This window comes from Rana temporaria, chromosome 3 (genome assembly GCF_905171775.1).
Source record: "Rana temporaria chromosome 3, aRanTem1.1, whole genome shotgun sequence".
Classification (NCBI taxonomy): Eukaryota; Metazoa; Chordata; class Amphibia; order Anura; family Ranidae; genus Rana; species Rana temporaria.
Window position 1 is genome coordinate 390,880,017 of NC_053491.1, and position 6,417 is coordinate 390,886,433.

The window sequence follows — 6,417 nt, forward strand, 5'->3', positions numbered from 1 at the left end:
TAAAAAAGTGGGGACAACCCTAGTTATGGTGTTGGGCCACCTTTGGCATCCAAGACGGCCTGAATTCTCCTTGGTAAATGGCGCTGTCTTTAGGAAACAGTGTTTGAGTGAGTGAGAAACTTATATAGCGCAACACATGCAAACTTAATCGCCTCTGGGCGCTTAGTATCCTTTCCCTACTGTACTTTTTCCCTCAGAAAAGATGGGTTTTGAGTTTTTTTCTGAAGGCCAGGTGATTCACCTCCAACCGGATGATGGTTGGTAGAGCGTTCCATAGTCTAGGTCGTGGGATTCCAAATCTTCGTTCTCCTTTGGACTTGTATCTGGCTTTGGGTATCTGGAGTAGCTTTTGGTTGGTGGATCGCAGAACGCGATTGGGGTTGTGACATTTTAATTTTTCGCATAGATATTGGGGGGCATTTCCTTGAACACACTTATGTGTCAGACAGAGTGCCTTAAAAGTGATTCTGTCTTTTACTGGCAACCAATGAAGGGATCTCAGTTTGCACCATGGGATGCACATGGTTGGCCAAAATGTAAACATACTTTCTGGCAAGGTGAATACCAAGATATGACTGCCTATACCATGATTGTGCCACCACCATGCTTAACCGTTGGCATAAGACAATACTGGTTGTAAACGTGGGTGTTCGCTACACTTCCGAAAATGCTGATCTACCTAAGTTTAAATTGTTCTAACAGGGCCTGGAATTTTCTAAGAAGTTTACCAAAGTATAGCAGCCTAAAGGCCCATACACACGATCTGACTTTTTGACAACAAACTTCAAAATTAGCAGGTTTTCAAAAAAATCAGACCGTGTGTGCGCTCAATCGGACAAACTTTTTCGGTTTTTATCGGACAAATGTTCGCTCTGCAAACGGACAAACTTTTCGGCAACAAAAGTCCTACGGTGCAAAGTCCTATCGTGTGTACAGAAGTCTATCAGACTTTAATCCTAAGTACAAACACACATGCTCAGAACCAATGTTAAAATCAACCAACAATAGAAGAAGTTGACCAAAGGGTGGCGCTAAAGAGCAAAAAAAAACTGAAAAAACACGTGATTTTGGGAAAGTTTGTTGAAAAAGTCCTGCCGTGTGTATGCATACCAAGTTCACGGCCGACGCCTTCAAACAAAAATCCACAGAAAAGTTTGTTTGAAGTCCGACCATGTGTATGAGGCTTTAGTTTGACATCTCTGAGTCTTTTTGGTGCAAAGTTTTTTGTATTTCAACAATCCTAATAACTTCTGTACTGCTTATGTTGGTTCTTATTTTGTGCAAGTGTGCATATTTTTCGGGATTGTGGAGTATGTTCTAGGTTCATGTACCTAAAATATAAACAGATTAAACTTCAGCTGTAAAATGTAAGATGCTTTCAGATCTTTGAAAATATAAAACTGCCAGCTTCCTGAAGTAGAAGAGGTATTGCACTCACCTCTCCAGCACTCATACCTTGTACCTTCTCTCCATGCCAGTGCTGTAGTCTCCGACAGCTTTCCTGTGTTCCCAACCACACGTCTTTATTTCTTCCCCCAACCTCTTTACCATTGTATCCCTAAGTAGTGACATAGGGATTCAAGGAACCATAGTGGCGCACAAAGAAGCTGCAGTGCTGGAAACGAGGCAAAGTCAAGAGACATGGACCACTGGAGAGGTGAGTATACAACCTCTTCTATGGTAGGGAACTGAGGCTTTTATATCTTTTGAGACCTGACAGGATCATTTTAAAGGATGCTTTTAGAACAAACCTGCTGATAACGGCCCTTATTTTTTTAAGTTAAATTTCTCCCTTAGTAAATCTATGACATTATTTATAAAGGGCATTTAATCTATCTTGAATCTTGAGTCCCCTTAAGGATGCTTAGAAGGCCTAACCCACGTCTGCGCTCTTGGAAATTAATCAGAAGTAAATATCATGAGAGCAATGAATTAAGTAATTTCCTTTTGTGCCTTCAAACCAAGGTTAGAGCTGTGCTACATACAGTACATGATCCTTTATCCTTTATGGGTCTTATATTCATATACCTGCAGTTCAGGACCTCTATGCAAATGCAATATTCAAATTGACTGGCAAACCCATATTTTTCATAAATTCTATAATATTATAGGTTAGTAACTCAAGTTGTCTGCCCTATTAAAAGAAAGCTGGTGCAATGAGAAATTCAATATAGAATGAAGCCTATAGCAAACAATTTACCCAGCCAGCCTGCCGATCCAGTTATAAAGACAAGAGATGGTCCAGATGGATTCTGACCTGCAGTAGATTGATTTGAGCACCAAACCACTGTCTTTCAAAAGATTTTTTGTTCATGCACATGGGCATAAGATTCAAATGGAAATCAAATGTGGTACTCGTTCAAGGTGTTTTCTAAGACCGGCCTTACCCGGAGTGAATTTCTTCCTGCAACCACGGGTTGCAGGAAAGAAAATAGCTTGATCCCCCCATAAACACATACAGTGGGAGGGCGAAGGGGGCGTAGGAGGGCGGCGGTCAACATCTCTCTAGCGAAAACGGCCATAGGTGGATTGAAATTTGGCTTGCTGAAGCGGATGAATTTTAATAAATTTAAGCCCAGCTGTAGACCTCAATGAGTTTGTATTGGGCCATCCCACATGCTGGAGCACTTTTTTATCTCTTTGATTTGTGATTGACTTTTACTTGGAGACGCTTTAAATTACCCTTTTTTTGAGCAGTAAAAATGTTGATTTCTCTACCTCTGCAACACCCTATGTTGGCAAAGCATAGAAAATATGTGCATTTAGTTTTGTTACAAATCGAAATTTGGATGTATCCAAATCTCTGAATCACAACAGTAACGAATTTCGGAAATAAATCTCAAGTTAATTATAACGAAACCAACAAATTCATTTGCATTAATTTGTTAACATAATGACCTATGACATGACATAATGAATGATCTAAATTGATTTGGATTCTTCTGGTTTATTTAGGCAATAGCAGTGTGGTAGACTTTGACTTCTGGAAAATCAGCTGATTCTTTTTGCATTAACATTTTTCATTATTAAAAAAAATGCACTACACATGAAAATAAAAATAGTGAAAATCGTGAAAGATAATTTCTACTTAAAAGGATTGTAAAGTCTCAGGCCGTGTTCACACCTATGCAAATTGGTTTCGGCTTAAACCGCATCCAATTCGCATAACATTATAAAATACATTGATTTCTATGAGGCTGGTCCACCTATGTGTGATGCATTTGCTCTGCGCATTGCCGAAAAAACGTGTGCGCTTTTTAGGCCTTGCGGTGCGGCTCAGGTGCGAATTCAGGCCCATTATCTTCTATGGGCACGAATCTGATTCGCACATGTGTTGCGGTTTGAATGGAAGTTTTCTCTCCTCCACCTTCCCCTTTTCCAAGTTCCTCCCCTCTCTGTTTCATGCTGCTGAGGTGAAGAGCCATGTCGAAAAGACGGAGCAAAAAAGTGACAGAAAAGGTGAAGGAGTGTGTGGATTGTGAGGAACTGATCCGCCTTGTCAGGGAGAACCCAATACTCTATGACACCCGGCATCCTAAATATAAGGACAACGTGCTTAAAAAACGAACATGGGTTGAAATTGCCAGAAACCTATTGCCAGAGTGGAGCATGTGCTCATCCCAAGTTCAGGCTGACAAAGGTAAGTTTAGTTTTCTTAGGCCCCGTACACACGACCGGATCTGTCCGCTGGGATTTATCCATTTCTCTACCTCTGCAACACCCTATGTTGGCAAAGCATAGAAAATATGTGCATTTAGTTTTGTTACAAATCGAAATTTGGATGTATCCAAATCTCTGAATCACAACAGTAACGAATTTCGGAAATAAATCTCAAGTTAATTATAACGAAACCAACAAATTCATTTGCATTAATTTGTTAACATAATGACCTATGACATGACATAATGAATGATCTAAATTGATTTGGATTCTTCTGGTTTATTTAGGCAATAGCAGTGTGGTAGACTTTGACTTCTGGAAAATCAGCTGATTCTTTTTGCATTAACATTTTTCATTATTAAAAAAAATGCACTACACATGAAAATAAAAATAGTGAAAATCGTGAAAGATAATTTCTACTTAAAAGGATTGTAAAGTCTCAGGCCGTGTTCACACCTATGCAAATTGGTTTCGGCTTAAACCGCATCCAATTCGCATAACATTATAAAATACATTGATTTCTATGAGGCTGGTCCACCTATGTGTGATGCATTTGCTCTGCGCATTGCCGAAAAAACGTGTGCGCTTTTTAGGCCTTGCGGTGCGGCTCAGGTGCGAATTCAGGCCCATTATCTTCTATGGGCACGAATCTGATTCGCACATGTGTTGCGGTTTGAATGGAAGTTTTCTCTCCTCCACCTTCCCCTTTTCCAAGTTCCTCCCCTCTCTGTTTCATGCTGCTGAGGTGAAGAGCCATGTCGAAAAGACGGAGCAAAAAAGTGACAGAAAAGGTGAAGGAGTGTGTGGATTGTGAGGAACTGATCCGCCTTGTCAGGGAGAACCCAATACTCTATGACACCCGGCATCCTAAATATAAGGACAACGTGCTTAAAAAACGAACATGGGTTGAAATTGCCAGAAACCTATTGCCAGAGTGGAGCATGTGCTCATCCCAAGTTCAGGCTGACAAAGGTAAGTTTAGTTTTCTTAGGCCCCGTACACACGACCGGATCTGTCCGCTGGGATTTATCCGCGGATCAGTTCCAGCTGATAGATCCGGTCGTGTGTAGGGCCTAGCGGACATTTCCCAGCGGATAAAAATCCAGCCGACGGATGCTAAGCATGCTAAGAAATCTATCCGCTGGAATCCAGTCCCTCGGACTTATCCGGTCGTCTGTACAGACTCACCGGATAAGTCCGCCTGATCCCCATCCCTCCCATACGTCGAAGTGATTCGGCGCATGCGTGGAAGTATTTACCTTCCAGGGTCGCGCACGTCGGCGCGTCATCGTCGCGGCAACGGCACATCACCGCGGATGTTTTCCGCAAGGATTTTGATCTGATGGTGTGTACAAGCCATCAGATCAAAATCCGGAGGAGGAATGTCCGCTGGAAACGGTCCGGAGGACCGTTTCCAGCGGATATCCTCTCGTCTGTACGAGGCCTTACTCTCTACCTGTAGATGTTCGCCTATTATTTAATTATGTTAAAAAGTTTTATTTTAAATAAAACCCAAATAACCAGCGTGGGGTCCCCCACAAATATTTTATTTTTTTGCATTATTAACTTAAAATCTTTATTTTACTACAGGACCGAAGCTAGTTGGAATGAACAAGACGTGTTAGAGGATCAACTGGAGAGCCATTCTGAGGCACAATCGGAGGCACCAGTAGATACAGTTTTGATGGAACCTAATGAGGATCTCACACAAATACAAATAGGCTCTAATCTATGGTTAGAAAATACAGAAGAGGAATCTGTAGTGGCAGAGCCGATCCCTGGGCCCTCCTCTGCTCCTGCAAGCATTGCTCGGCCAGCCAAAGTGGCGCATAAGCGAGCGCCAGTATCGCAGACGGACATAAGTGAGCGTGTCCTAGATATGTTAAAATAATGTCAGAAAAGGTGGATGCTTTCTTATGTCCGGCTACGATACTGGCGCTCAATTTTGTCCCTTTAATTAAAAAAGTACTACCTGAGCGATATTTGGAAATGCGAACCACTATAGAACAAGTTCTGCAGTCCTTTTCACTGCCAGGTGAGGAAGCAACATCTGAAAGGCCATATGTGCCACAAAATAAATCTCACATTCACTTCCCAATGCCCGGCCATTACCCGTAACCGGTACACAAACCTTACCCCTATGTTCCTCCATCCTATCCTTCCAGTTTTCAAGAAGCTACAGTACCTGCCGCCGAGAATGTGTTTTTAGCACGACAGCATCGCGCTGATTCTCGGCGACAGGGTGCCGACATCTCGCACTCGCTTGAATGGTGACAGCACATTCCAGCAAGCGTGTCATAGAAGCGACGGGAGATCCGACTTGGATTCCCGCCAATTCTACACGTGTGCAACGTTTGTTATGAATCCTGAGGGGGAAGTCCCCGCCGGATTTTAAATAAAAATCCGGCATGGGTTCCCCCCTCAGGAGCATACCGGGCCCTTAGGTCTGTTATGGGTTGTAAGGAGAGCCCCCCTACAATCCATACCAGACCCGTATCCAAAGCACGCTACCCGGCCGGCCAGGAAAGGAGTGGGGACGAGCGAGCGCCCCCCCTCCTGAGCCGTACCAGGCTGCATGCCCTCAACATGGGGGGGTTGGGTGCTCTGGGGCAGGGGGGCGCACTGTGGGCCCCCCCACCCCAGAGCACCATGTCCCCATGTTGATGAAGACAGGGCCCCTTCCCGACAACCCTGGCCGTTGGTTGTCGGGGTATGCGGGCGGGAGGCTTATCGGAATCTGGGAGCCCCCTTTAATAA